This window comes from Corvus hawaiiensis, chromosome 26 (assembly GCF_020740725.1).
Source record: "Corvus hawaiiensis isolate bCorHaw1 chromosome 26, bCorHaw1.pri.cur, whole genome shotgun sequence".
In the NCBI taxonomy this organism is placed as follows: domain Eukaryota; kingdom Metazoa; phylum Chordata; class Aves; order Passeriformes; family Corvidae; genus Corvus; species Corvus hawaiiensis.
The window spans coordinates 416,712-444,225 of NC_063238.1; the positions used below are offsets into that span (position 1 = coordinate 416,712).

The window sequence follows — 27,514 nt, forward strand, 5'->3', positions numbered from 1 at the left end:
AAAGTCAGCACTGTTGTTAAAAAAAAAAAAGAGAAAAGATAAATTGCAGTATTTGATGCATCATACCTGCAGTTTTGGTTTAGATTTTTTTTTTATTTCTGCAGAAATACTGCTTTTCAAGTACGAGGTGCCATTGATAAACATCTCACTGAGCCCCAGCTATAAATTTTTTTTAAAAAAACCTTTATGATGTTGTCTGAAATCCACTTCAAGATATTTGAATCCAGGCATGTATAGCAGTTTATAAAATAGCATTTTATAAATTTTAGAATTTTACTGAGACATCTACACAATTCAGTTGTTTTGGCAATGGAAAGCCTAGATCTGAGACGAAAAATACTGATCTCTAGATGATTTTTTTGTATTCTCATGCACTAAACTAGAACAACCTTCTCTGCTCAGTGCAACAGGAGCCTCTATTTTTACTGGCAAGTAAAAATTAAATTTCTGGTTAACTTATCAAAGCGTGACATTGGTGGAAACTCAAAGTAACAAATATATATATTAATTATCATCTCTCTGTTCATAATCTACAAAGGACAACTCTTACAGAGAACACGTAATATCTAAATGCTTCATCATAAAAAAAATTTGCCTCATCCAAATTCATTGAAACACTTTGATTCTTGTTCCACCAGTTTCTTTTGCTGCACAAAGTGGAATGATTTTGCTATTCTCATTTGCTGATGGTGTCTTTTTCAGAGGTCAGGAGTGCTGCCTCTTTTTGCTATCTTAGCAGCCTTAAATTGTGATGCTTTCAGAACTATTTCTTAATTTTTCAAACACGCTGAAAAAACCCACAAGTTTCACTATCAGCACCTAGCTAATAAAAAATCTCATTTATAGAGCATTAGCCAGGGAACTGACAAAAGACATTGACATGCACCTTACAACTTCTCAGTGTCAAACAGCAGATTGAAGCAGTCTATTAAAACAGTTGGTTTGTGTCACCAAAAGAAGCATTAAAACCCCCATATCATCTGAGGCACACAAGTGTAGCAGAATGCCTCAAATTAGCCCTCAGGAGAGTGAAAGAAAATTTGGAGAATGGGTAAAACCTTGGGAGAAAAGCACTGCATGCAGTGTTACACACTGTAATACTTTATCAGATTAATAGACCCTCCTGTGGTTATTAGTTAATGCCAAAAAATGATGTCTTAAGATATTAAAAAGCATAAATTAATATGAAATAATACATAATAATCATAAAAGAGTAGATGACTCCTCCATCTTGTGGCTGGCATCTTCTCCAAGCAACCCTCAGTTTGCATAAGCAACTTCAGTCTCAAGGACATCTCTGTCTTTTCTTACTTTCTCAGTGAACTGTTTGAGCTGCTGCTTGTAAAGAGTGGGAGACATTGCTAGAGGTCATGGAGTTTCTCCCCTGAGGAAGTCAAATGCTTCTGTTTCCTTGCACAGTTTTCTCAGAAGGAGAATCCTCTACCCAGGCAGGCTGTTTCCTCAATGTATGAACTGACAACCTACACCAGATTCAGCTCCAGAGGGCAGAAGTCTGCAGGAACTTAGAAAACTTTCTCCTTCATAGAGAAGTATTTAGGCTTCCAACACTGTTTATTACAGGAAATTCTTTCAGATTTTCAGAGCACAGAGCAGACATGAACTTCTCTGCTTATCCCCATTACAAGTAAAATGCATCACAGTAACCAGACCCTCTATTTATAGCAATAAAGTTTAACAACAGAAGGCTGGGGGAGGGAAACAGAATGAAGGCTTTGTTCATCTGTTGCAGCAAGAGTGGATTTTGATATTTTTCTTTGAAGAAATCCATAGACCCAATTTCAAATGAAGATGGTAAGTACATAAATAGTGCTTTTCTGAGTCAAAACTACGTAACATATTCTTTTCAGTAAAATAATTGTAGGATTATGAATGTCTCCAAAACTATAGATTTAAAGACAGAAATCTGTTTGTTATTCATTATGTTAATCCTTCAGTTTTCTTTATTGATGTTCATATTCTGAATCTTATTCCTTTTCGTATTATTTGGGAGTTCACTGTAGGAGGAAAAAGTCAATCCATTAAAGTCATTTGCATATCAGAATAGTTGACTGAGCACAAGACTCAAATACTGAATTTTAAACTAGGGGAAAATAAAATATACCAGCAGGCACTGACCTAAATCCAAGTTTAGTTTTGGCCACCACTGAGAAATATTTATAATAAACAAATGTATGATTATTTGCCTGCAAGAAATTTTATTTCCTACTACGTAGAGTGTGGCAGGTGTTCTTGAGCAAGAGATTATTTTCATTTCCGAGCCTTGTATTTTGTTTTGTTTAGGATTATGACAGAGTTTATTATTTAATTCTGTGTCTCATCATCAGTTAAAAGTAAACTGTGTAGAAGCTCTAGGTACAAGAAAAGATACAGGATCCATGTTTCCCTTTTTGTTCAGCCACAGTATTACTGCTTGTGTAGACACCCTCAAGGGGGATCCTTCTAGGGTTTTCTTGCTTTAAATTACCTTGTGGTTGTGCATCACATTAGTTTAATTAAGTCGCAGTAAGTCAAAAAGCTGTAATGGGTAATTATGCAATTACACATAATTACTTCACTGAGATGAGTTATAACATGAGCATTTTTATTAAGCTTGAAAGTCAGGAGGAAAACAGTGTGTACAAGCATTGTTCTCCTAATAGCCAGCCATAAGTTGTCCCCACATTGGTTCTTCATTCATGAAGGAATTGCAGCCGCACAAGGAGACAGAGACAAGAAAATGAGTATTTGTTTCATGATCCCATGTCCTGAAAAGCTCCGTGAAATTTTTAAAGAGTTATGGTAGTAATTTCAGTCTGTTACAGTAGGCATTCAGCTCTGGAGAACCAAGAACTGCACTTCATGGGTAAGAGGATATGTACAAGGATCTTTTCCCCATTCATTTTTTCCTACTGTGACATGAAAGTGGAAAAAAAAAAAAAAGAAACTATTTCTTTGGCACTTTTCCTAGAAGGTGGTCATTCTTGAGCTACACAGGGTCAAAATGAAAAGAACAAAAATAATCTCCATTTTAGTGCCTCATTTGTTGAAAGAATGGAAAGAGTAAAGAGTTCATACCACCTTCTGTCAATGGAAATTCAGTTAAGACTATCAGTTATTCAGTCAAGTACTGCTGAATTCAAATATTTTTCATTCGTCTAAGTGTTTTGAGACTGGCATAATTGTTCTATTCATCCCAGAAACCACTGGGAGTAACAAGAAACAGTGAAAATCTCAGCAGGTTAAGAAAATGCATTGCATAAAACTCTGCCATGGAATTGCTAATATGAAAGAGTCCTGAAAATGTTTAGTGGTTTTGTCATTTTTATAAGAAACTTAGGGTTGTCCTTCTTAAATAAGTCCAGCAACTCATTTAGGAAAACCAAAACCTCTCCCTGCACAGGAGACACAGAACCTGTTTTTGCAACCAAGTTAATTCTTTGAAATATGAGTTCATCACAGAAGCTCATTTTATTGGGTAATGGGTTTAAAACAAACCAAAGGAAATTATTTTTTCCTATAGAATTCCCTACTACAACATGTTGCTTCTGCTGATGCAGTGTCCCAGAGGGACTGGACAAATGCATGGAAGAAGAGTCCATTAAGAGCTGTGAAAGTCTGATATAAATCTATGTTCTAATCCTCTGTCTTAGGAAGTGCCTTAGAGATGGAGAAACAGAAACAGACTGGAAAAGCAGAAATAACTGTGTATATATATATTTATACGTGTGTATGTAGATATAGATGTAGATATAGATGATATAGATATAGATACAGATGTAGATACGCCTTGCCATGTTTTTTTCCAAAGTGTCTTCTCCTGAACACGGTGCTTGGGTCAGGAGTTGCATCTGAGTTACATTAAAGAACTTATCCTTAGGCAAGGGAGTAGAGTGTCTCCCTGCAGTCCCAGTGCTTTTTGCTTCAATTAATTTCTCTAGTTTTTCTCTAGCTAATTCTCAGTTTACAGTGCAGACTGAAAAGGGGAGGCAGGGAGTGGGGATGCACCAGCAGACAAGAGTTGGCGTGATGGCTGAAGTGAAGTTAGAAGTGTCTTCCTGCTCCAACTTGGTGTCAATGTGCATCTTGAGTGTGAAGAGGGAATTGAGAAGTCCATAATATAAATGCAGGAATGACAGTCTTCTTCCTGTGTGTGGATACTCCCTCTGCTCCCAAGCCAGAGCAGGAGGCAAGGATGTGTACATTGGGACACTGGAAGAGTGGGCTGAGCTCTGCAATAAACTGTCTGTGCTACAACATTAGTTTGAGGTTGAGGAACCAGAGCACTGGACATACTTCTGTCAGCTCAGGTTACAGGTGGCAACCAAAGACAGACTATTTTGTGGTTCATTGAATATTCTGTGGCATGACAGGAGGGTCAAGAACATTTTTCCTCACACATTTGTTTTCCTGAGGATTAGGGTGGTGTTTTGCATTCATACTGTAACAACCCACAAGAAGTTACCATTACAAAATAACCTCTAAATTAAATCCTGCTATGATGGAAAATGTATTTTTACATAAGAATCAGTGTGTCAGAGGGAGACAGAGGAAGAGATGTGTAGGATGTGCCCCCTTCCCACTGAACGCTTGAGATTGGAAGGGACATCTGAGGTCCTAGAGCTCAACCTCCTCTTTCAAAAAGGACCAGTTTCTATCAGGTTGCTCACACCTCATCCAGTCCAGCTTTGAATGTTTCCAAGGGCAGAGATTCCAGGGACCTTCTGCTCAACCTCTTGCAGTGCTGAGCCTCTTTCACAGTGAGTAATTTTCTTCCTTACATCCACTAGGAGTTACCCTTGTTCCTTGCTGCAATGTGTGCTCATTGATCCTTGTCCTTTCATTGTATACTCCAAGAAGAGCCTGTCTTCACTATAATCCCTCCTTAGATCAGTGGCGGTTGCCCTCCTTAACCTTCTTTTTTCTAGGATGAAAAACCCCATGGTGATAACACAGCACATCTTGAGATTATAGACCTTGCCTGGGAGTTGGCAGCTTAGGCTCAACACCAGGGTGTCACAAGAACTGGCATTACAGCTTAGAGCTGGCTGACACCCTCGTGGTGCAGTCTGCAGGCAGAGCAGGTTTACACCAGCCTGCAGCCTGTCAGGTCGGCAAAGCTGCAAGGATGCTGCTGAGTTTCTCCCGAGTATTTAATCTGGTGGCACTCACTAGAACAGAGCACAGTAATAACCAGCTTTATCTGCTGAGCAGCATTAGCGGGGAGTTAGAGTCTAAGCTGCTGGAACTGAGCCCAGACACTCAACTCCAGTAACACAGCTTCAGTTTAAAAGGATCTACCATGAATCTTCATAATGCCAGAGAGAACAAAGAATCCATTATTATTACAGATCTCTATTCCTGTAGCAGTTGGATCTCCCACATCTTAGGTGAAGACCAAGCAAGTACAGAACAAAAGGTTCATCCCCTGTCAAACACCTTGTGAGTACTGTATATTCTAAAAGACATTGCTGTAACTGAGAACAAAAAATAAGATTTCAAATTCCTTGAAGAAAAAGGCCAACACATTATAAAATATTGAAACAGGTGTGCCAAGAGTACCTTGACAACATTGCTAAACAGGTTATGATTACCAAGGAGACTAGCTAGGTTTTGTTATTGCTTATGAGAAAGGTTATCACTGCTGCAGGACAAAGCTGAAAGCATCTCTCCTGACTTGTAATTGGTTTTAACACAACAATTAAGCAGAATACGTAATTCATCACCTTTTATTTCATGACAGAGTAATTAAATTCCATCTAATTTTAAAACTTTGGTAGCAAAAAATTGTGGCTCTTGATTTTTCTCTCATGTCTCTAATCATATCTCTAGTGGACAATTTTCTTGGTATTATCAGAGGTGTTAGGTATGATTCTAAACACACATTTTATTTCCAATTACTTAGCTCAGTGGAAATACTCCCCTACTGTGCTCTGGTATTCTTGATAGAGTTTCTGGCACTTGAGACTTGCTAGTTTTCTAAAACTTTTGTAGTATTCAAGGTGGAATACTAGACTGTTGCCTTTTGTAGCTAACATTTTCCATGAAACTGTGGAAGAGAGCATGCACTGGTGTGGAAAAATTTTTTTTCTGATTTTTTCTGATCTGAATTTCATGTAGTAAAATGAAGTAAGGCAGCACATTTTCTTCACCTGCCCTCTTTCTGAATCAGACACTATGTATATATTTGATGAATGTGCCAGGAAGTTCTCTGCCTAAGATAGCACAGCATCTCTCAAAGGAAAATCTTACAAGATTTTCCACTGGTCAAGTATAGGCCATGAGGAGCTCTGTGTAACGACCATAGCAACACTGAGGCATTCTGACAGGATTAACTTGACTTGCCTGAAGGGTGCTTTTGCACAGATTAATACTTTTGGTTGGCAGCAAAGGGCTATTGGGTCACCTTTATCTGAAACAAAGACTGCAGTTTTGTCTCTGCAAGTTTAAAGAGAGCATCTCAGCCTATCATCTCTGCCAGCTTCCACTTGATTGATGGTGGGATAGACTGTATTTCAGGATGAGTGACAGCGTAGGAAGTCATTACATGCATGGGTGCTTGCTCTAGGAGTTTGGTGGGAGGCTTAGTCACAGTGTGTTAATTCTGGCAGGCATAATTATTAACACCAACACATCTTAAGAATTGGCTTCCTAGTATAATACAGTGACAAAACCATGAAGCAGCTGTGTCACACAAAAATGGTTGCACACAGATCTAAAACACTTCATCCGCTCTTCAACCACACAGCACCAAAATCAGCATCACATGAAAGGTACTTCACACGATGGTCTGGACCAAACAACACCTCCATCCTGTGTACCTTCTCTCACTCATCTTTTCCCTTCTCCTCCCTGGTGTTCTGAATCAGTAAATTAATTTCCCGTTAAAAATGCTGAAATTAAAATCTTCTGACTTGATATTTCAAGTGGAAATGCTTTGAGGCAAGAGTGAACACAAATCCAAGAGACAGAAAAGCATTTCCATTGTGCTTTCAGGTATCTGAACACCCATATGCATTTTCTTTCTCAGAAATATATCTTTGTACACAGGCAAAAAATCTTATCTTTCCCAGCCCTAGGGTTTCTATATTATTTTCCTATTTATTGTATTAGTACTACAGTATTGCACCTGGGCTGGGCTCAGGGTTCCAATGCTCAGATTTCTTTGAGAAAACATCACTTTGTAAAGTCGGCATGCAGGTTTCCATCCTCTTTCTATCCTCAGCAGAACAGTGCATGCAGTAGTCAGCTGGAGTTCACTGCTGACTGCTCACACCTCAAGCTTCAGGCAGATGAACCAGGCCTGCAGAGATGCAATTTTCTCATGTTCACTGCCCCAAAATAGCAGTCAGGAGTGCCACTCTTAAATGGTGCTCCTCTCTTCCTGACAATGTTGTCTGCAAGAGTAGCATCATTTGAATGTAAAACTAGAAGGAAAGAAACACTTGGGAGATTAAACAACTATAGTTGACTAAATATTCCTCAGGCAAAGTAGGCAGATGGGGCCAAATTTTTAGTAATTACTAAGAAATGCAGACAGACATTTAAGACAAAAGGACATTATGCATTTCTTCTGCTGAGACAGAAAGAGTATCCACCATAATCACTGACCTCTTTCCTCCTGGAACAGATTTCAGTGCACCTTCTCCACACCTTTACCAGAATTTCCTCCAGGTAGGAGCAGTAACATCTCAGTGAAATCTCAGCATTCATTGCATCAGAACGTGTACTACAGGTTCTGCTACTAGTACTACAAGGAAAATACCTTATTGCCCCACTCTTTGTGATGCATTGAATATCCAGAAACTGGGATGTTGGATTCCTGTTTTGTGAAAGGACACCCCCACCCTGTTTCAGACACCAACACCTCACTTACATGGCAGCAACCCTTCCTCTCCCTGCTCATTTCCTGCAGCCTAGAGAAGCCTCCAAGACCCTCGGAGAGACTGGTGTTATAATAGTTGATGTCCCTGCCTCCAGAAGCAACTCTCAGACTTAAATCTTTATGAATTTGTTCATCAGCTCAAAATGTGTTACTGTGTTTACAGGCTACAAGACACTGGGGAAATCAGTCGTAATTGCTTCATTTTGCAACTATGAATAGCTTCTTTTATATTACTACAGAATCATATTCCAGAGCCTCTGTGAGTCCTTGCACGTGATTAGAGGCTGATGCCTCCCAGGCAATTCCCCAGCAGGCTCTGTCCTAAAAATTATTTTGAATATTTTTGAGTAATTTCAAGTTTTAAAGAGAATTGAAAAAAGACCTTGTTTGTCTTCGGTGTAAATGACAGACAACACTGACAAGTAGTGAAGGGAGAGCAGTGTTTTGGTCTGAGAGCTCAGTGCCCCTCTATATGATACACAGCATGATAAATGCTACAGCAGTAAAATCAGAGTATGTCCCTTACTCCCAGGCACATGCTGATATTAAGGAAAGGGGTCTGTTATTTCAAATCGGGAATATATTTATTCTGGGGCAAAAACTAGCAGCCCAGTCATCAAAGAATCATGGGAAAGACAGTCTGGGAAGTTGCTTCCTTAAATCTAATTTAAAAAGGGAAGAAAGTTTGCCAGGAAATGGTAAAGACTGAAATCATTGTGTGCCTCTGGTCATGCACAGTTTAGTCACATAACGGAATAACCACGTGTCAAAACTGGAAAGTGCCATTCATTAAAGCAAAAGTGAGTTTGTGCAAGCTTGACAAATACTCCACATGTATTCTCAAGGTTTTATTTTATACCTGAGCTAACATGCAGAGTCTGTTATGCAGAATAGATCTTGACAAGTGGTTTAATGGGGGTTTTTTTAATCTCTTAGGGGAATCTGATGAAAAAAAAAAGACAAAAGAAAAAACGGGAGAAAAATAAGCTCTCACACAGAACACCGCCATCCTTTTTAATCTATTATCTAAACCAGAAAAAATGGAGTCTGGAAAATTTTACTGTGCCAAACTGGCCTTGCTCTGACCCCTCAGCCTCATAAAAATTGTGAGGTTAAAGGGAGGGGAAAGAGAGTCTGTTGCACTTTTCTTGTCTTTTTCAGCATTCCACAGTCGAATAAAATGCTTTATAGGCAAGCTTCCAGCTCTTGCTGGAATCTTCCAGCTCACTTGCAAGCACTCTGATTAGTTAGGAAAGATTCAGGAAAAGAGCTGCCTTTTCTCCTCAAAGGTGTTTCTGCTAAGTCACTCGACCTCACTGTAGGAGAGTTTCAGGACAGCTTAGTACAATTTCTTTTCTCATAAAATAAACAGCCTTAATTTAACCTGGACAACACCTTTTCTCTTCAGCACTCAGATGTTTTGGCTTTGTTAATCTGTGGTCAGTACTTATAAAAGAAAGTCTGCCTTGCCCCACAGAATTTATTCTCTCCTATTTCCTTACACCAGGCACTGTGGTACTATGGTAGGTCATGCTGCTCTTCTCACATTAAAAATTCTGGTATAGAAGCAGCACCTAGCCACCCATCTTTTACAAATTCTCTAAAATTCACATGGGACATGCTAAAGGAGAAAAATGCACCTATATTTAGTTTGATAACTCTCTTGCCCATGAAAGTCTCACTTTTACACCTCATTTTTGGAACTTTGAGAAGCATCTGTGTACTGCGTCTGCTTACTATGCTTCCAGTAGAGTCTGGCTCCTACAATTTCTCACTCCTGGAAAAATGCAGTGGGGCTTTAATATGAACTGATTATTCACTTCAGCTTGTACATGAGAAGTCTCAGATAAAGGCATCGTGCAACAAACCAAATGGCGAAGATTTTCTATGTTTCTTGGCAGTTACCACTGTTATGAAAAATTCCAATTAGATATTCTACAGCTGTATATTTCTTAAGTCAAGGTACCTTATGGAATACTGTCAACTTTGATTAACTTCAAGGTTAAAAGTCAGGCAGGTTACCAGCAAAAAAAGTGCTTTCCAGACACCTTTCATACTTCACCTTCTTTGCTGCCAATGTACTTGGCAGGGTAATGAACTGCTGAGGCTGGAAGCTTTCTGATCTTTTATTTCCAGGTAAACCAACCAGTGAACTGCCTTGGAGGTGAAGCCATCATAATTTTCTAGTCCCCAACTCCAGGAAAAATGAGCAATTTTATTTCACTGAGAATTACAGTTTTTGGGAATGCGTTCTGGAAAACCAACAAGAAGCTGTAGCAGAAGAGTGTGAGGAGTCCTCCCCCTGAGGAGGAGGGAGTGGCAGAGACATGTGATGAACTGACTGCAGCCCCTGTTCCATGTCCCTCTGTGCCATTGGAGGAAAGGTAGAAAAATCAAGAGTAAAGTTAAGCCTGGGAAGGAGGGAGGGATGGTGGGAAGATGTTTTAAGATTTGGTTTTATTTCTCATTATCGTAGTCTGATTTGATTGATAATAAATTCAGTCAGTTTTCCCAAGATGAGCCCGTGTCCTGTGGCAGTAACTGCTGCATTATCTCTCCCTGTCCTTATCTCCACCCATGAGCCTTTCATTATGTTTTCTCTCCCCTATCCAGCTGAGGAGGCGAGTGATAGAATGGCTTTGGTGGGCACCTGGCATCCAACCAGGGCTAACTTGCCACATCCTCTTACATTTTAGTGTTAAGTATCAAGCTATGAGCTGTTTCAAACTACCCAACAGAAAGCTGAAGAGGTAGAAAGACTTGTTTCAATGAAGTCAAAAATATATTTAAAAGTAAAATGATTGGATTTAAAAAAAAAAACAGCAGAAAACCCATAAGAAAGTAGCTCTTCATTTGAAGAGCACTACATTAAAACCATGCTATAAGGGGTCATTGACCATAAAGAAAAAGCATAATTAGCCAAAAGCAATTAGGTCAAAACTCCGTTCGGACTGATTGTTATGCAAATGTTCTGGACTGGAGATTATATTCATGGCCACTGGCCCTTTGGTACATTAAGTTTTAGAGGATATGAAAGAATTTGTGTTTCTTTCATGGGCAGGATGGGGGGGAAGTACAAGTTTTACCACAGAAACTCATCAGTGGCCTCTAGATTCAACTGTGATATTTTAAAACTGTAATGCACATATTTTATAAAGATATTGAGGCAATTTGACTGGGGAAGAACATCTTCTGCAGATGGCATGATACCAATTTACTTTTTGTTCAGTGTAATCACAAACGCAGTGCAGGGCCAATAGCTTTCCCAACACCCTGACACCTGTAATGCTTATACAACCTCAATATACTCAAAAAGTCAAAATATTCTGACAGGTCTTTCCACATCTGAAATACTTTTCCAGACTGACTAAAAATTCACCATTTCTCTCTGAAAGCTGTATTCTTTCATACAGGGATGGTAAGTTTTGGTGGCCATCTTTTTATATGTGTTGCCTGCTTTTAAGAATGCCTCTTTTGAGAATATCCTGGGAGACACCGCCAAAAACTCTACTTAGGTCATGGTTCACATTTTCCTAATTCACCAGGCCAGACAACTTGTCAGGAAATTAGACTATTTTATTATGCTCTGTTCTTAACAAACCCATTTTATCATCTTGCAAATCAAAATTAATAACTTGAGCAGAACCTTTGCAGTTATCAAAGTTCAAGAAAAAAAAGAAAACAAAAAGTTATGGACCTTCTGCCTTTTAACAATGCATAACGTTGATTCTTTTCCAGTCTTCTAAGACCTTCCCTGTCCTTCATTAAGTCTCCAGGTAAGAGCTAGTGTTTCACAAACTACCTTGGCTGCTTCTTTAAATTCCCTTATAAAGTGCTTTTTAATATTGCTTTGCCAAGGAATTGTAGCACACCTCCATTAGCTAAATATACTTGAGTCTGCTCTTTAGCCTCTTGTGAACTTCTCTCCCTTCTGTAACTACTTAATTTAAATTATCATATTGTCTTAAATTTTTGTGAAGATTGAAGCAAAGAAAAAAAAATTGAATCCTTTAACAATCTTTGCTTCCCCTCTTACCTGTTCTTTTCTTTTTAATAAGGCCCAGGGCACACTGCAGCAGAGGGAGCCTGCCAGGTTTCCCCAAGAGTGATGTATGCAAAAAATGGCTTTTCAGAGCAGCTGGGTTTCAGCTGCCCCACTTAGAATAAGAGCCCACCTTGTGTAAATACACTCCTATGCTGCAGAAATAACTGGAGAGTTTTCATCCCTGCATCAGTCAAGCCATACTGTGTACAGAATTATTGTAGTTCCTCTCTGGCATCAGGCTCATGGGTTGTGCTCGCTGAACACAGAAGAAAACATCTCCAGAGTTTATTTATGCAACATTCCTTTGTAAAACTGCAAAAAACATCACCGGAAAAATTTTCTGACTTCTGAAAAACCTTAAAATTTTAAAAATTAAGTTTTCTTCTTTTGACAACGATATATACACGGCTTTTTATGAAATTGTATTTTAAGAAAATACTTAAGGATTTGATTACTGATTTCTTTTTCCTTTTCCACACTGTTAGTATTTCTTCTTACAATGGTCATGTAACAAACAGAAGGGTTGAATCTAGCTTTTGCAGCAGATCATGAGGGCAGAGGGGTTTTGCTCTCAGCTAGGGCAGAGTCTGCTGTCCTTGCCAAGACAGAATTCCCGTGGATCTCCTTGCAGCTGTCATGTATTCCTTCTTTTTACACGACAGCCCACCTAACAGAATGGAGGTTTTAAATCCTCTATCCATGCTGAAAAAAAGACATTGTCTTCACATATCTAACCCTGAAAAGTGAGTTGTATTTCCAAAAGGATACCCTGGGGGAAAGCATGTTTTTCTTCCTTTTAAGACTAGGTAAATTGTGAGTCCACAACGAAAATGGTTTTCTTTTTTTTAGTCTTGAAGTTTTTTGGGTCGGTGCAGTTTAGATCACTCAGCAGGTCTGCATTTTGCATCACTTTCCAGACAGCTGTCATACTCATAGGTCGTAGCCTACACATCTTTTTAAAATGAGGTGGTAATTTTGTTCACTATGGAAACATTTAAAAGATACACAATGTTACAACAAAAGGAAACAGCAGTTTCATAACATACGCCATAATGAGTCTATCCTGTGTCAGACAGTACAGTCTGTACAGTAAGAACATCTTTCCTTTATTTCAGTTCTGGTTTTAACTTTTTCAGCTGAATCCAAGGAATACTGACAGCAGAAAGCTGGCACCAGTGAATGTATTTGGACCAATCCGCCAGCGCAACATGTGTTGCAAAAGCAAGACCGTGGAGACAATCATGGAATCAGGTTAGAAAAGAGCTTTGAGATCACTGAGTCCAACTGTTAACTCAGCACTGCCAAGTCCACCACTGAACCATGTCCCCAAGTGCTACATCTGCACGTCTTTTCAATGCCTCCAGGGATGGTGACTCCACCACTCCTTCGGGCAGCCTGTTCCAGTGCTTGATCACCCTTTCAGAGAAGAAATTTTTCCTAATACCCAATCTAAACCTCTCCTGTGCAACTTGAGGCCATTTTCTCTCATCCTGTAACTTGTTATCTGAGCGAATAGATCGACCCCCACCTCACTACAGCCTCCTTTCAGGTAATTATAGAGAGAGTGATAAGGTCTCCCCTAAGCTTTCTTTTTCCCAGGCTAAACAACCCCAGCTCCCTCAGCTTATCCTCATAAGACTTCTGCTCCAGACCCTTCATCAGCTTTGCTGACCTTCTCTAGACATGGTCTAAGTAAGAAGCTGACAGTTAAGAGAAGCAAAACAAAATCAGCTCCCTTTCAGCTCAACTGGGCAGGGACCAGAGCGAAAAATAAGAAGGCCCTAAAAGTGTACCTTCTGGGAAATCATTCTGCCTTAAGGTTTGTTTAACAGGTTGGTTTCCTTGGCCTGGTCAAATTTGGGAGTGCCATTTATTTGATCTGCTGAGCAGGCAGCACTCTGCTCCTTCAGCTCTTTGCCCCTGCCTCTCTTTGGAGGTGCAGCCAGGACACACTTCAGGAACCTTGTCCCCAGGTATTGAGACTGTTTAGGGTTGGCCTGACACAGAAAGATGTTTTGAAGACAAATGTGGTTATTTGCAACGGGGGAACCATGTATTGGACAGTGAATGTAAAGCAAAGTATTTTTAAGCTGTGGATTTATGCAGTATTTTTAAATAGCATCGTCATTTCTGTTGTACACCTCTGTACATCAGAGAGTACACTGACTGTGACCACAGTCCATAGCTGTCTGTGTTCATGCATGTAGAACTGGAAAAATTACTTGCAGAAAAAAATACTGTTTTCCTCTAGCAGCAGGTATTTAGCATTCAGCAACAGCTTTGTCTCAGCATGAAGCCTGATAGGAAGCAGAGAAATAAGATAATTGAAAAGGAAAATGTTTCAGCACTCAGGACGACTTCTGCCAGTCTCTCTGAACTAAATCTCAACAACTGACTGCCAGACAGTATCTGCCAGTGTCTCTCTGTCAATGGAATAGGTTGGCCCTGACCGTCTTCAGAAACTGAGACACATCAAACAAAAGACAACAAGACTCATCCTCATTTCATCTCACAGCTATTAATTTTACGGTGTGACTCCTCCAAATAACAGATGCATAGCCAGAGCTGTGCTCAGATTCCAAGTGATGGGAGACCAATTTCCACCACCTTGACTCCTCTAATTACACTGACAAGCCTCCTGAAAACTCTGCTGTGGTTCTTCAACTGAAACAAAAATGCAGATGATTCTCAATAGCATCTGTTAAGCTGAGAGGAATGAGAGGATTAATTAGTTGCAGTTCATAAAACAATAAGATGAAAATCCATGAGTAACTGTAAAGTGTAATTGGCAATAATGATGCAATCACCACAGAGCAAGAAGGATGGGATCGGGCCCAGATATTTTACACCTGTAACAAAATACATCGCTTGCACTGAGACCATGGACAGGGAGAAGTCCAGATCACCAGCTAGCTCTTCAGCTTTGCTGGCTTGGGCAGCTGCCTGCTTCTCCTCAAGGCTGCCATGTGGGCAGAGTAGCAGTTCCTCAGCAGAGAGGCATCTCCTCTACATCTCCAGAGGTCCAGTGATCTCCATGGGTCTTACCAAAGGACTTTACCGGGGTGTTCCTCAGCTCACTGGTGAGGGTTATGGCTAACTCTGCTCTCAGGGTCTCTGAGGTGCCCTGTGGAGGAGGAGTTGTGCAGCAGATAGCGCAGTTTTAAGCCTTCCAGCCTCACCCCACACCCTGGCCCCAGATGTGGTACATGCTGTTGGCCTCTGGATGGTGGGGCAGCCACATGGCACCCCCTGCCACCCTCCCAGGCACTCTCAGCTACCAAACATCACCACGGACAAAGGGTTATTTGTGACTAGTACTGCTTTTCCTGGGTACAGACTGTCTTCCATAATTTTCCTGTTGGTGATCGAATGTAGCCACACACATTCATCAGACAGCTGCAAATTGGATTAGTTCTGAGGAGGAATCAAATTAATGAATTTAAGCACATTCATAATGCACAAATTTTTGTCCTAATAAACTCTATGAAGAAAGTTTCAATAGGCCTTTATAAAAAGAAGAAAAAAAACCCAAACCAAACAAACAACCCTTCTTTTTTTTGTTATAAATTATCACTGAGATATGTAAAATGCAAGAATAAATATCAGATATGCAATAAGTATAAACCTTGCAAAATCTAAAGTAAATTGCAAGAATCAGTATGTTTAGGAAGACTAACCTGCTGGGCATAATTTCAAGCATTGTTTATAAGTGTTTTTAAACACAGTTATTACAACAAACATTAAAACACAATTTTAAACACTGTTTATGAAGTGCACCTATATTTTAAAGACAGAAGCAAGAATAGTCATGCTCTTGAAGAAGCTTCACAAGTTTATTCTTGACAGAAGCATGATATTCAACTAAGGGAGACAGTAGAGAATCCATTCCATTTAGAGTAGTATTCAGTTCCAGGCCAGGAGAAAAAACCTAAGGAAGGAACTTTTCGGTTGCTAATTGTGCCACCTGCCTGAGCTGAGGTACTATCTCAGGTAACTGCAAATCCACCACTTTTCTTAGTGAGGCTCTGGCTATAGATTCAAAGTTGCAAAAATCGTGGGCTTTTAATTAAGGGAGATGACATTGCTGTGTTCAGTGAGATGAAAGAGGCCCTGGGCACTAGCAACAGAGAAACTTGCACTCTTGTAAGGCATAGAGAGCTCCTCCAAATATCCAAATGATATTATTTTCTCCCTTAGTTTAATAGTCTCACAAATTTTATTTTGCAAGAAGAAATGTATGTTGATTGCCAAGTAATATATGCCGCAAGTTCTAAGAAAATTGTTTGTGGCTTTTAACTGATTTTTTATGAGGCTAGAATCTGTTTACGAATTTGTGGATGTGTCTAGGAAACCATCCACTATAATAATAGTGTCAGAGGAGAAATTTCCTATTTACAGGTGATAACAATTCAGAGCTCTAACTTGTTAGATCTCACATGAAATCCAAAGTTAAACTCATTTGACATGGAATTGAGAAATGGGGGATTTTTACAGAATGAGACTAGTTAAGAAATTATGAAGAGGCAAATCCAAAAGATGGAGTGAACTTAATATTTGTCTTCATTTACATAGTGTTCAATTTCTTTGTGACAGCCAAAGATCTGGCTCCATCTCTGGATATGCATATGCATGGCTTTTGTAATCCTCCAGTGTCTGTGGCCAGTGTTCAAGAGTGAAATTTAAACCAGACTGTGGCCCCTTAGAAGCACATTAAGAAGAAATGGACATTGGAATAAATTGTTGCATTTCGCAGATGGCTTATTCATGTTTGCAATTAGTCCTTGGGATTGACACAACCTTTATATTCTTCCCATGAAAAGACACTTGGCCCACATATTTTCAAGGAGCTGTCAGTCAACTTCTTGAACGGCATCAATGCAGTTTCTAGAGCAAGGAGGGGATTAATCTTGCATAATTTGAACTATTCAAAAATTCTGTAATTTGAGCCCCAATAACCAACTAGAATTCTGTGAATATATCAGGAAAAAAACTACTTCTGTCTCAGGTAGGTTGTTTCCAATGCTGAGTTCATTTTACCCCAGAAGCCATTGTTGAGAACAGCTGATCTTTTGTCTTTTTGTCTTTTGTACATTTGTCTTTTTATTTCATTTCAACTCACGAAAGTCACATATCAACTATGTACAACAAGGAGAACTGTTCATAAGTGAATGTGACTTATGAGTGAGTGAATGTGACCTATCACTGTGAGATAGGTCAACTACCCCATTTCATTGCATCATCAGCGTGTGATTGGTTCAATTATCAGAGAACCATTGAATCAGAGAATGGCTGGGGGTGGAATGGACCCAAAAGATCATCTAGTTTCAACTTCCCACCATGGCATCCACTAGGTCAGATTACCTAGATCCCCATCCAACCTGGTCTTGAGTTCTTCCAGGGACAGGACATCCACCACTTCCACACTTGTAGTGTCTTACTACATTCTGAGTAAATAGTTTCTTCCTAACACCTAATCTAAATCTCTCCTCTTTCTGTTTATAAGCATTGTCCTATCACTATCTGTCCACTTAAAAAAGTGGTGCAAAATTTATGCTACACCTGATGGACAGGTGTCAGTTCTAGTCTTTGATTTTCTTCTGTGGAGGTGATACCACCTGAGGCAGCACTTCCCTGTGCATCACTACACAGTGAGATATGGGGAGGACAACAGGCATGCTGGACTACATCCAAGTCTTCTCATAATTTTGCCCTAGGCTTAGCCTCTCATTGCAGCAAAGAAGAGACATATTGCCTAATTTTAGGCTCAACCTATAATACACAGGTGCTACGACTTCAGAAACAGTAAACTGAGACTTTACAGAACACAAGGAAATCTGGCGTAAGATTGGGTGGCTGGTAAAGGGACAATGTGAGGATCTGACTTAGAAAAATATGTGTAGGACTCATATAAAGGCATTAAAGAATTTAGTTTTTATGGCAACTATTAGAAAAGACACTAACACAGTACAGTTTGTAGCAGGTACAAACAAAGGTTTCGTGTGGCAATCTGTTTACCCACTGCTTTTCTGATCCCATCTGCTCCTCCCCCACGTTCCCCTTAGTCCTGGCCACTCCCTCAGGCTCTCCCTATTGGTTCCTGTACCCCAACTCCACCCATGTACCGCCCCTGAGCCCCTGACAAAACCCCCCTGCGCCCGGATGATGAGGTCTCTCTGCCTCTGGGGATCGCCAGGACAGGATGTAACCATTAAAGGCCCTCTGAAGCCATTATGGAGAGACCCTTCTCACCTCCTTCACCATCACTGTGTTGTAAAGCTGACAGCCACCAGAGCAAAACCACGGAGCCATCCAAAAAGGACTACGGGAGGGCGACAATGATCACACTGCCCTAAGCAGCCCCGCTGAGCTCTCAGGGAAAGCTGCAGCTTGCTAAGCTAAACCTAGCACTACAACAGTTTAGAACCCGAAATCCCTTAGTGTTAGTAATAAGATGTTTTAGGTGAACTGTACTGGACTCTCTGTAATGCCTTTATCATAGAGAGAAAAACATCTTCAGATCTGTGAGTTATCTTTTCATAATTAGACATAACTGTGGAAATTTCTAACATCATTTCTTAACAAAGGGGCCATCCAGCATTCTGCTGTGGTTCTGCAGTATGAATAAAAAGCAATACCTTCTTCCCATATCTTGCAAGCCAGCCAGGTTTTTATTTTAATGATTTGTATTTCCACTCATAGATCTCACTGATCAGCAGAATCCCTGCTATGCTGTTTGTCATACAGGGATATAAGAAATTCTATCGCAGTACGCATAGCAGACCCTATGCACCCCGTACCTGTTTGGTCTGGGAAGTTTGACATGACTTACAGAGTTTTCCAAGAAAAAATCATTGCATAAAATCTAGAAAGTCATATAAATGTAGGCATATAGCCATATAACAATTTCTCAAGGTGAGGCAAGAAGTGAGTCACCCTTGCCTTGCCTCTTAGCCTAGGCAGGACTCTATCATAGCTTGTGAACAATATTATTTGGCTGAGAGGAGTTTTCAAAAAACTTTTAAACTTTTCCTTTGCATATAGGCAAATCTGCTATACAAAAACCTTATTAAAAATATCTCATGGAGAAGCAAACACAATTACAAGTGAAAAAAAATTCTTTGTGTTTGTAAACCAAGATCAAGATACAGTTCACATACCAAATATAATGGTAGATGACCCTGCTCAGAAATTTACAGGCGAAAATCTCTCTTGGGGAATTATGATTGAGCTGGAATTTGGGGAAAACCTTGTGGTTTATAAGAAAACTTCACAACAAAAAACACACGCTACAGAGGATATTTTTACATTACAGGTAAATAGAAAAAGAAAACACATGTTCTACACTTGCAGCATTAAGTCATCTTTATAGTTGGATCATCAGCTGGTTTATGTCAGTTCTCTCATGCAGACTGGAACAAACCCTGGCTGTTGGGCACAAGCTGACTCAGCTGCTTCAAAACAGACATTTATTGGCATGTATATTGAGTAAGATAGGGTGAATTCAACTTGTTGTCACATTTAAGTAAATGATGCTTTACAGGACTGAACTACCGGTAAGAACATGCTGATGCAGTGACACTCAGCCAGTCACCCAGGCACAAAGAGGCAGCAGTACCCTGCTGTCAAGCCTACCAGAAACAAAGTCATGTTACTTGTTTCCATGAAAGAAGTGGAAACTATGTGCATGTTAAAATCTTTCACAGCTTCCCTCTTAGGATTACAGTAAGTTTCTTTAGTAAGAACACACAATGCTTGGAAAAGATACTGACTGATAGTGAAAGACAGATTTTCTCAAACTATACATTTTGAAAACTAATTGAAAATCATGGAATGATTATTACATTGTTTACTAAAGAAAATATTATAACAGGAATATCGTTATATTACTTCTATTTCTAACTTTTAAATGTCTCATTTGTGGAACTTCACATGTTTTCAGCAGAAGATGACTCGTTTCCCCACACAAAAGCATATATGCCATTGTGTACATGTATTCTCAAATTATCCATATATATCCTGTAATTGTACATGCAACATCCTCTGGAGTATTGTGTCATCCCATCCTTAAGAGGAAAAGAACACCCAAGATTCATAGATGCCCATCATTGAAAAGGAACAGCAGAAGTCAGAGGGTCTGCAAAAACTGACAAATTTTATTTGAGAGAGAATGAATGAATGAATGAATGACCAGTCCTGGCTCCAGCACCGATCCAGCTGATGGGGTGTCCAGGGGTGCATGCATGCCCAGACGTCGTGGGGTTACTTTTTTATAGACAGGTTTCTCCCACCCTGGAGCTAGGTTTCTTACTTTCTTATGCCACTTAGGTGTCATGCACAATCCATTCTTGTAGACCTTTCTGGAAATGGCTCAGAGGGCTTTGGGGGATTTTTGGCAGTCTTGAACCTCTCCTACTGGATTGGCCTTTGATTGACATCCCATGCCCACTTCTCAACCTCATTCCTGCACTTGTGCTGTACTGTGTTGTGCTTATCTCCAGGAGACAGAACAAGGCCATTCATCCCAGAAAAGTGCTGCCTGACCTCCATGTGGCCCTCTTCTCCAGCCACATCCTGTTTTTTTCACAGTGTGTTCTTACCAACAAACTTTAGTTGGCTCCATGATTATCGAGCTATAGATATTTGTGACATACACAGTAGCTCCTTATCTTCTGGGCTTCTCTTTCAACATGTTAAAAAAAAATGAAAAAAATGCCTTTTTCTCACACATCTCTCATCATGCATATGTTTATTTTTGCTTGTCCAGTCCAGATTTTTCAATCTGTCCATCAAGCTTATAAAAATTAGAACTAGAAGCACATCACATCAACCATGCTTGATGCATTCAACAATTCTAATTCTGAAACTACCCATGTTTTTCCATGACCCACCAGGTAAAGTATTCTTCACTTCCAATCTGTTTCCAAGTAAAATCTCCTGTCCTAAGGAGAACCACCAGCACCTACAAACATATTTCCAGATTCTCACTTCTGCTATACAGGAATTAGCACAAGATGCACCAGCCATTCTCCTCATTTTCAGCTCTCATCTCTCCCTTAATACATTCAACAAAGTAATTTGCATTAAACTACCCATTGTAAAGCATTACGCACTATAATTAAGAGAAATTACATGAAGAAAGAAAGCACATGCATTACAAAAAATCTATTTGTCTATATATTTAATAACTGGTGCAAAACATTATTTCAAAGTTATGTTGCAGGCAGGTTTTAGCCACTCATTTTGGCTGAAAGGATTTTTAAAGCCTTCTAGGTAGTCGTCCTATGAACTGGTCATCCATGTCCTCTTTTTTCTCAGAACAGACCCCACAGATTGGGTCCAGTTTGTTCTGGCCATTATGAACACCTGCAAAGCATGCTTACTGCAGAAGTGACATCAGTGAGTGTCACCCCTAGCCTCATGCATTTTGGTGTCCTAAGGAGTTATCTTGGCAGGATGGACTGTTTGCATTGGAAAACATGAAATCCAGAACTGTTGGATGCAGTACTCAAGGTACGGCCTCATGAGAGTGGAGTAGAGGGGGAGAATTACCTCCCTTGACCTGTTGGCCACACTGCTTCTGATGCAGCCCTGGATGTGGTTGGCCTCCTGCACCACAAGCAAATCATAGGAGCTTTCAAAACAGTAATTGCAGCCCACCACTCCAGATTTAATCAGAAGCCAGAAGTCTGATTGGGCAAAATATTGTGCAATATTTTTTCTTTTTATTGTCCAAGTAAAGCAAACAGATTTGGCATCTCAGAGACTGAGCAGAGGAATTAAGGCGGATGATCACGAGAGCACACTAAGATTCTGTTAAGTGTAGTATAAAAGCATCAGCATGTGAAAAGTCAATTAATCTTTCATCACCATTCTTTTAGTACCAGCCCACACCAGAAGAGCACTGCAGGCCTGAAGACAGGACAGGGCACTGTCATGATAGAGGTGGCAACAGATAAATAGGCTGCCTGGCACCAGCAGTTCTCTTGCTAGAAAAACTGTGGCGTTACCACTCATTTTCCTGCTTAAATTACGCAGACATAAATCTTTCTCCTGAATGTGCTACTTAGCCAGGAGCAGTTGACAAATAAAAATTATCCCCCAGAACACTCCTAGCACTCCAGCCATATTAGAAAAGGGGCTGGAGCAGAAATTAGCAGCATTTCCAGCTACAGGTCCTCAGATTTGTAGTCTTTTATCTGCTGCCATTAGTTTCCTAGATATTTGCATTCCCAGTTTTCTGTGTCTGTACCCCTAAAGCAACTAAGAGTACAAGCTTCTTTGCATTCCAGTGACATTTATTTCCTCAACAAAATACATTTCATTTACTTTAAAATGCAAGGCAACAGATCTGTATCTTATACCTGTGATGCTAGGCTGCCCCAAGGATTCAAGACTGGTTTATATCGCCAGCATTTCAAATAGCAAATGGAGATTCAGTTATGAATGTTGAAATACTAGACGTCACTTTCTTACCTTGTCACAGCCCAGCATGGTGCTATAACTGCAAGCTTCTATTAGATGTCATGTTTAGCTATAAGTACAATAAGTACATAGCAGACTTGCTTTTTAATTATAAAATCTATAAATACTGAATTATCTATGTATCTGTCATGTAGCATTTAATTTCTGGAAGTCTTAATGGAAACCATGTAGATGCTTGAGATCACTCTGTCCTTGGTACCTACATCTCAGCACATATGTCACTGTTTTAGCACCTGCTTACCATTTCAGTCTTGACAGCTACAAGTATGTCAATTAGCTGCAAATTCCACTAAATTAGTACAAGCTGCAGATCATCAGTCAGCCTGAAGAACATTAGGTCTGCAAATGCAGCAGCTTCAATGTAACAGCCGACTTCTGTGTTTAAAAATTTCATCTGCAGAAGAGTTATGTTGTCCAGAAATAAGCAAAAATTTTGAGACTATATTGTGAGGGCTGTGTAACATATTTTCACTACTTTCCGCCCTTAAAATAACGAACTCTCTTAGGACTTGGATAACTGTTTGGTGTATCAGTGTATTCAGTATATTAGAGAAGATACGTGAATCATCTAAATCATGGACCCTTTTAAAAACCTTCACTTTCAACTGATTGTTAAATACCTTTATGGAGACTCTAACATTATTGCTTAAGATTGGCAGGATTATCAGGAATATCAGAAGAATGGGCAATGTACAGAAGACAAAGAAAGGAGAGGTTTTGGTCAAGTTCAAGAAAGATACTTTTAAATTAGGTCATGGACTTGTAAAACCCTGTGCTCCTATGGTTTTTTGGGGAAGTGCAGAATGATTGTAGTCTGTAGGCACAGATGAGGTAAAACTGCATGCTATCAGAGACAGTCCATCTCACACACCTAAGGCCAACACCAGGAACAGGCAGGGAAGTAGAACTTAGATGTATTCAGCATCTTTCATGTCTTGGCTCAGAGTATCCCTACATACAACAGAGAACCTTGTCAGCACACAGAGGCGTTTGCTAAAAAAAAAAAAAATCAATAAGGGGTAATTCACTATAGTAATAAAGAAAGTTTGCAATAGGAAGTTATAAGTAAATTTTCTGCTTCTTAAGAAATATATTGCTAAGAGTTGTTGAATAAGAAGCCTGGAGCATAAATGAGTTATAAGAATCATGCCTTCCTGCAATTGTTTAATCTAAATCAAGAGGACTGCATGCTGTCCTTCCTGTAAATCATATATTGTCTCTTCTGTAGAACCTTTTGCTTATCTCGGCAGCCAAATTAATTCTTGTCTGTAAAACAGAAAGGATATTTGCAGGGGATGCTTAACTATTCTCAATTTATTTATGTGATATGCTTATTGCAGCAGAGCCTTAAAGGATTCCGAGTTCCTGGAGGCTACAAGGAAGAAATATGCTCTCAAAAAGTAATTAGATAAGGGTATGACAAAGCCAATAAAACTATATTTTTGTCTTTCCTTCCATTTCTAAAGGAATTGCTAAGGGTGAGACTTTTCTGCTGAGAATAGAAAGTTTTGCCTACAAATTGTTTCTGACAGGCTAAGTGCATCTATTTTCAAATTCTGTAAAGACTTAGTCCAAATGAATGTTTATAAGCAGCAAATTAATTCCACTGATTTTTTATGCCTCAAGGGACTATTACAAACTCTACTTTGTTTTCTTCTGCAGAACAACAAGCCAGTGAATCAATGCTTTGAAAAATAGAGGAAGAAGTAAAATAAATTAGAAAATCACAGGCTAAGCTTTGAGAGTTCATGTCATGGATTTTACTCCTCCCTTCGTTCAAGAAAGCACAATATAGTGAGAAGAGTGAAAACAGTAAAATACCATCACAATGCTATGGTTCAGAAAAAAACCTCCTTGAATCATATTGGTGTCTACTCCAAAGCAATTCAATGAGCCACTTTCCAGTCATTTCTCTTCCCTTAAAACCTTGGAACAGACCTTTGGCAGCATTTTTTTTAAACAATGTGGCATTATTTTGTTCATATATTCTTGTGTACATATTTAGAGCTCACTGTATTTGCTCAGTTTAGTGGTGCTGATTTGTACAAAGTGAAGACAATTCCTCTTGAACTGTCTTGCTAAAATATGGCAAAATATTTTTAATGCTATCTAATTTTTACTGCCCCAAATATTTTGGTAGCTGCCTATTGTTTTTGCAGTGATATATGTATGATAATGCATATCTTACAAAAAGTGCACATAAATGGGCGTGTTTCTTCTCATGTGGTCAGGAACCCAAAAAGACTGCCTGTAGATCTACGCAGAAACAATGCCCTAGTGCAGCATAAGCCTTTCATTGAAAATGTTTGTATCAACTGCGTATCTTCAGTGTAATCCACCCGCCCTGCATCACTGACTGCCTTGGTTGTCATGTGGATGGGATCATTATATGCATCCCAGGGGATTAAATACTTCAACTCCACTTGTCCTTCCCTAGGGCCACCTAAAGTGCATGAGTGAGGAAGATCTAAGTTCCCTCAGGAGAGGAATTCTAGTGGTAGTTTTAGGGCCAAATTTCCTCATGGGGGTCTGCACCTATGGAGTGTGTCTGAAGCTGTTTTTTCTGGTCTTTGTACTTTCAGAAATCAAGGAGCACCCAGTGCAATTATGAAAGCCAGGAACGAAGCCTTCTCACTGATACAGATCACCGATGACAGCAGGAGAACATAAACATAGCACTATTCCATAGCTTGATACTTTAATACTGGGGGTTTCAGTTTCCTTTTTGAAGCCCCTTTTTCATCAAAACATAGAAAGCAATGCTAATAGGCCACCATTTCTTTTATTTGGTGTCCTTCTAGACCCCAGAGCAAGGTCTAATAAACAGAGTGCTCTAGAGAAACACTACTTCTCCAGAGTTCCTGAGAAGTGCAATCACTTCAGTAAAGTCTGTGCCAGGCAGAGGATTCTCTTCCTCTCTGCCAACTATTTCAGCTGGCATGGGGCATGGTGGAGGCTCTTGTCCCCTGATCCAGCTCTGTATCATCTCAAATCATTCAGCTCATCCACCACCCTCTTACCAAAACAATGCCTGTCCCCTACAGTGGCTCACAACTTGAAGACCGGCTCATATAAGTCATCTGTTCCTTCTGCTTACTGAATTTCTCTTGGAATTGGGTAGAATGGACCCCAAACTCAAGCTCTGTGTCCTTGAAGTCTGCAAGGCTCACAAATCCAATGGACCAATCTCCGGCAAGCTCATCTAGCTCTTTCTTCAAAACCCAGCAAGAAGCCTCTACCAGAAAACTGCAGGCTCTGCCAGAAACTCTGTGCAAAGTTTGCTGAGAATAACCTCACCATAAGCACCATACCAAGGCCTGGGGACAGAAATATGCAAGAGGGAGAAGCCAACAGGCTAAGCACCAGGCAAAGCAAGAATGGTTCCCAAATTTGATTGTGACTACAACTGGTAGTCTGGGCTTGGTAGTTCGACATTGCTCAGGTTCTCATCAGTAAGGGAAATATTTGCCATAATTTCCCATCTTGAAGAGTTTCACTGTGCAGAGAAATCATGAAACTAGCCAGCTAAACATTCCACAGACTGGTAGTTTGCTGGCCTGTAAAGCTAAGTCATATTGCAATTGTGTCTTGCATAATATTCAATTATGGAAAAGTCTGAAAAGCAACAGATGAGAAAAACGGATACTATTATTCCTGCACTAGGATGAAAGGGATTAAAATGGTATCCATCAGGCTGTAACAGAAGTCTGATGAACTTGGGATGACTAGACGCTGTCTCACACTCTTGATCTGTCCTCCTTTACCTCTGTAAACCTTTTCCAGATTTAAAAAATATGAAAGTGTACTTCTGCCCAAGATGCCTGGCAACTTTGTAGGACCTGCACACCTGGAAAGCCTAGGGTTTTATATATGCAGCAGTGATCATTATAAATGAACTAGTCAAATGAGAACACATAAAAATGAAGGCAGCCTTCCTGAAAGGTCTGAAGCATAATGGAAGAGGTTTTTTTCATCTAAACAATGCTGAAATAGGGATCTGGAAGCACTTCTTTCAAGATTCTCTGTTATAAATGTTTCTGCTACTCAAAAATAAAAGTCAATCATAAGTGTGATCATCTGTGTTAAAATAAGGGAATCTCAATTTCATATTCTGCCTAGATGAAATGTGTTCTTCCCTAGCAAGCCTTGACTGTAACACACATTCAACATGTTCTTTATCAGTCCTCTCGTACCCATGCCAAAAACCTTATTGACTCCACCCTGAACCAATAAATATTATAAAGTCAATAGTGCAAGTTTGGCATTAAGACTATTTGTGTCTTCATGCAGATTCTTGCCCTTCACATGCCCTTAGAAACAGCACACTGACCACTAATCCCGAAACGGCTTTGAAATGCCTGCAGCAAATCACAGCACTGCTTTGCTTTTCAAATAAAGCATCTGTTTAAAGGGGACCACATTTTTAAAAGGCATTAAACAGGTGTAATTCTTCTTTTACATCAAGGGTAGATTTACACATTGTAATGAATTACTGTGATTTAGCGTCTTGTATCCTAAGTTGAGGGTCTTCTGTGAAGAGGAACCTTTATCCAATTTGATTTACATTATATTTCCTTTTATGCTCATAGATCTTCCCACCTGTAATTAGCCACAGCTTTCAAGACTGCCTGTACCAGGACATATATAATGCTTCCAGTTTCAGAGCAGTGTGACACCCTCAATTAATGTTTGTGGTAAAATTTCTAGTAATTTAAGAAAAATATGTAATGAGGATTAAAAAGTCACAATCACTATGTCCATGCATTGTAAAAAAACAGTTTAAGACCAGTTAACCTCCATGGTGCAGGTCAGCATTTTTTCTCTGGAAATCATTGCATTCCAAAAATTAACAAAATCAGTTTGTCCAATAAACAATATTAGAAGAGAGATGTGAATTATTCTTTTCCTTTTCAGCCAAATAATTCTTCGGTGTTTTAAGTCATGTACTTCTGAGGTATCTCAGATTACAGGCACAAAGCAATACAAGTTGAATACCAGAAGTTTTGTCCAAGGTCATACTCAAAGTCTGAATCAGAACAAAAACTGAACACAATCCCCCAGACCAAAGCCCTCATGATTTGTATTGAATGTACTGCAGACAATTC

At 39.6% G+C, this 27,514-nt stretch overlaps 1 long non-coding RNA gene across 2 annotated transcripts; it reads left to right on the forward strand.

The window, feature by feature from the left end:
* Positions 1-1,492: 1,492 nt before the first annotated feature.
* On the forward strand, positions 1,493-27,296 carry LOC125317391. 2 transcript variants are annotated; one of them, XR_007200052.1, is made up of 5 exons: positions 1,493-1,812; positions 10,019-10,266; positions 13,064-13,178; positions 24,072-24,221; positions 24,992-27,296. It is a non-coding gene; the product is annotated as an uncharacterized LOC125317391 (long non-coding RNA). The 2 variants fall into 2 exon arrangements; XR_007200051.1 differs by lacking the exon at positions 10,019-10,266.
* The last annotated feature ends 218 nt before the right edge of the window (positions 27,297-27,514 follow it).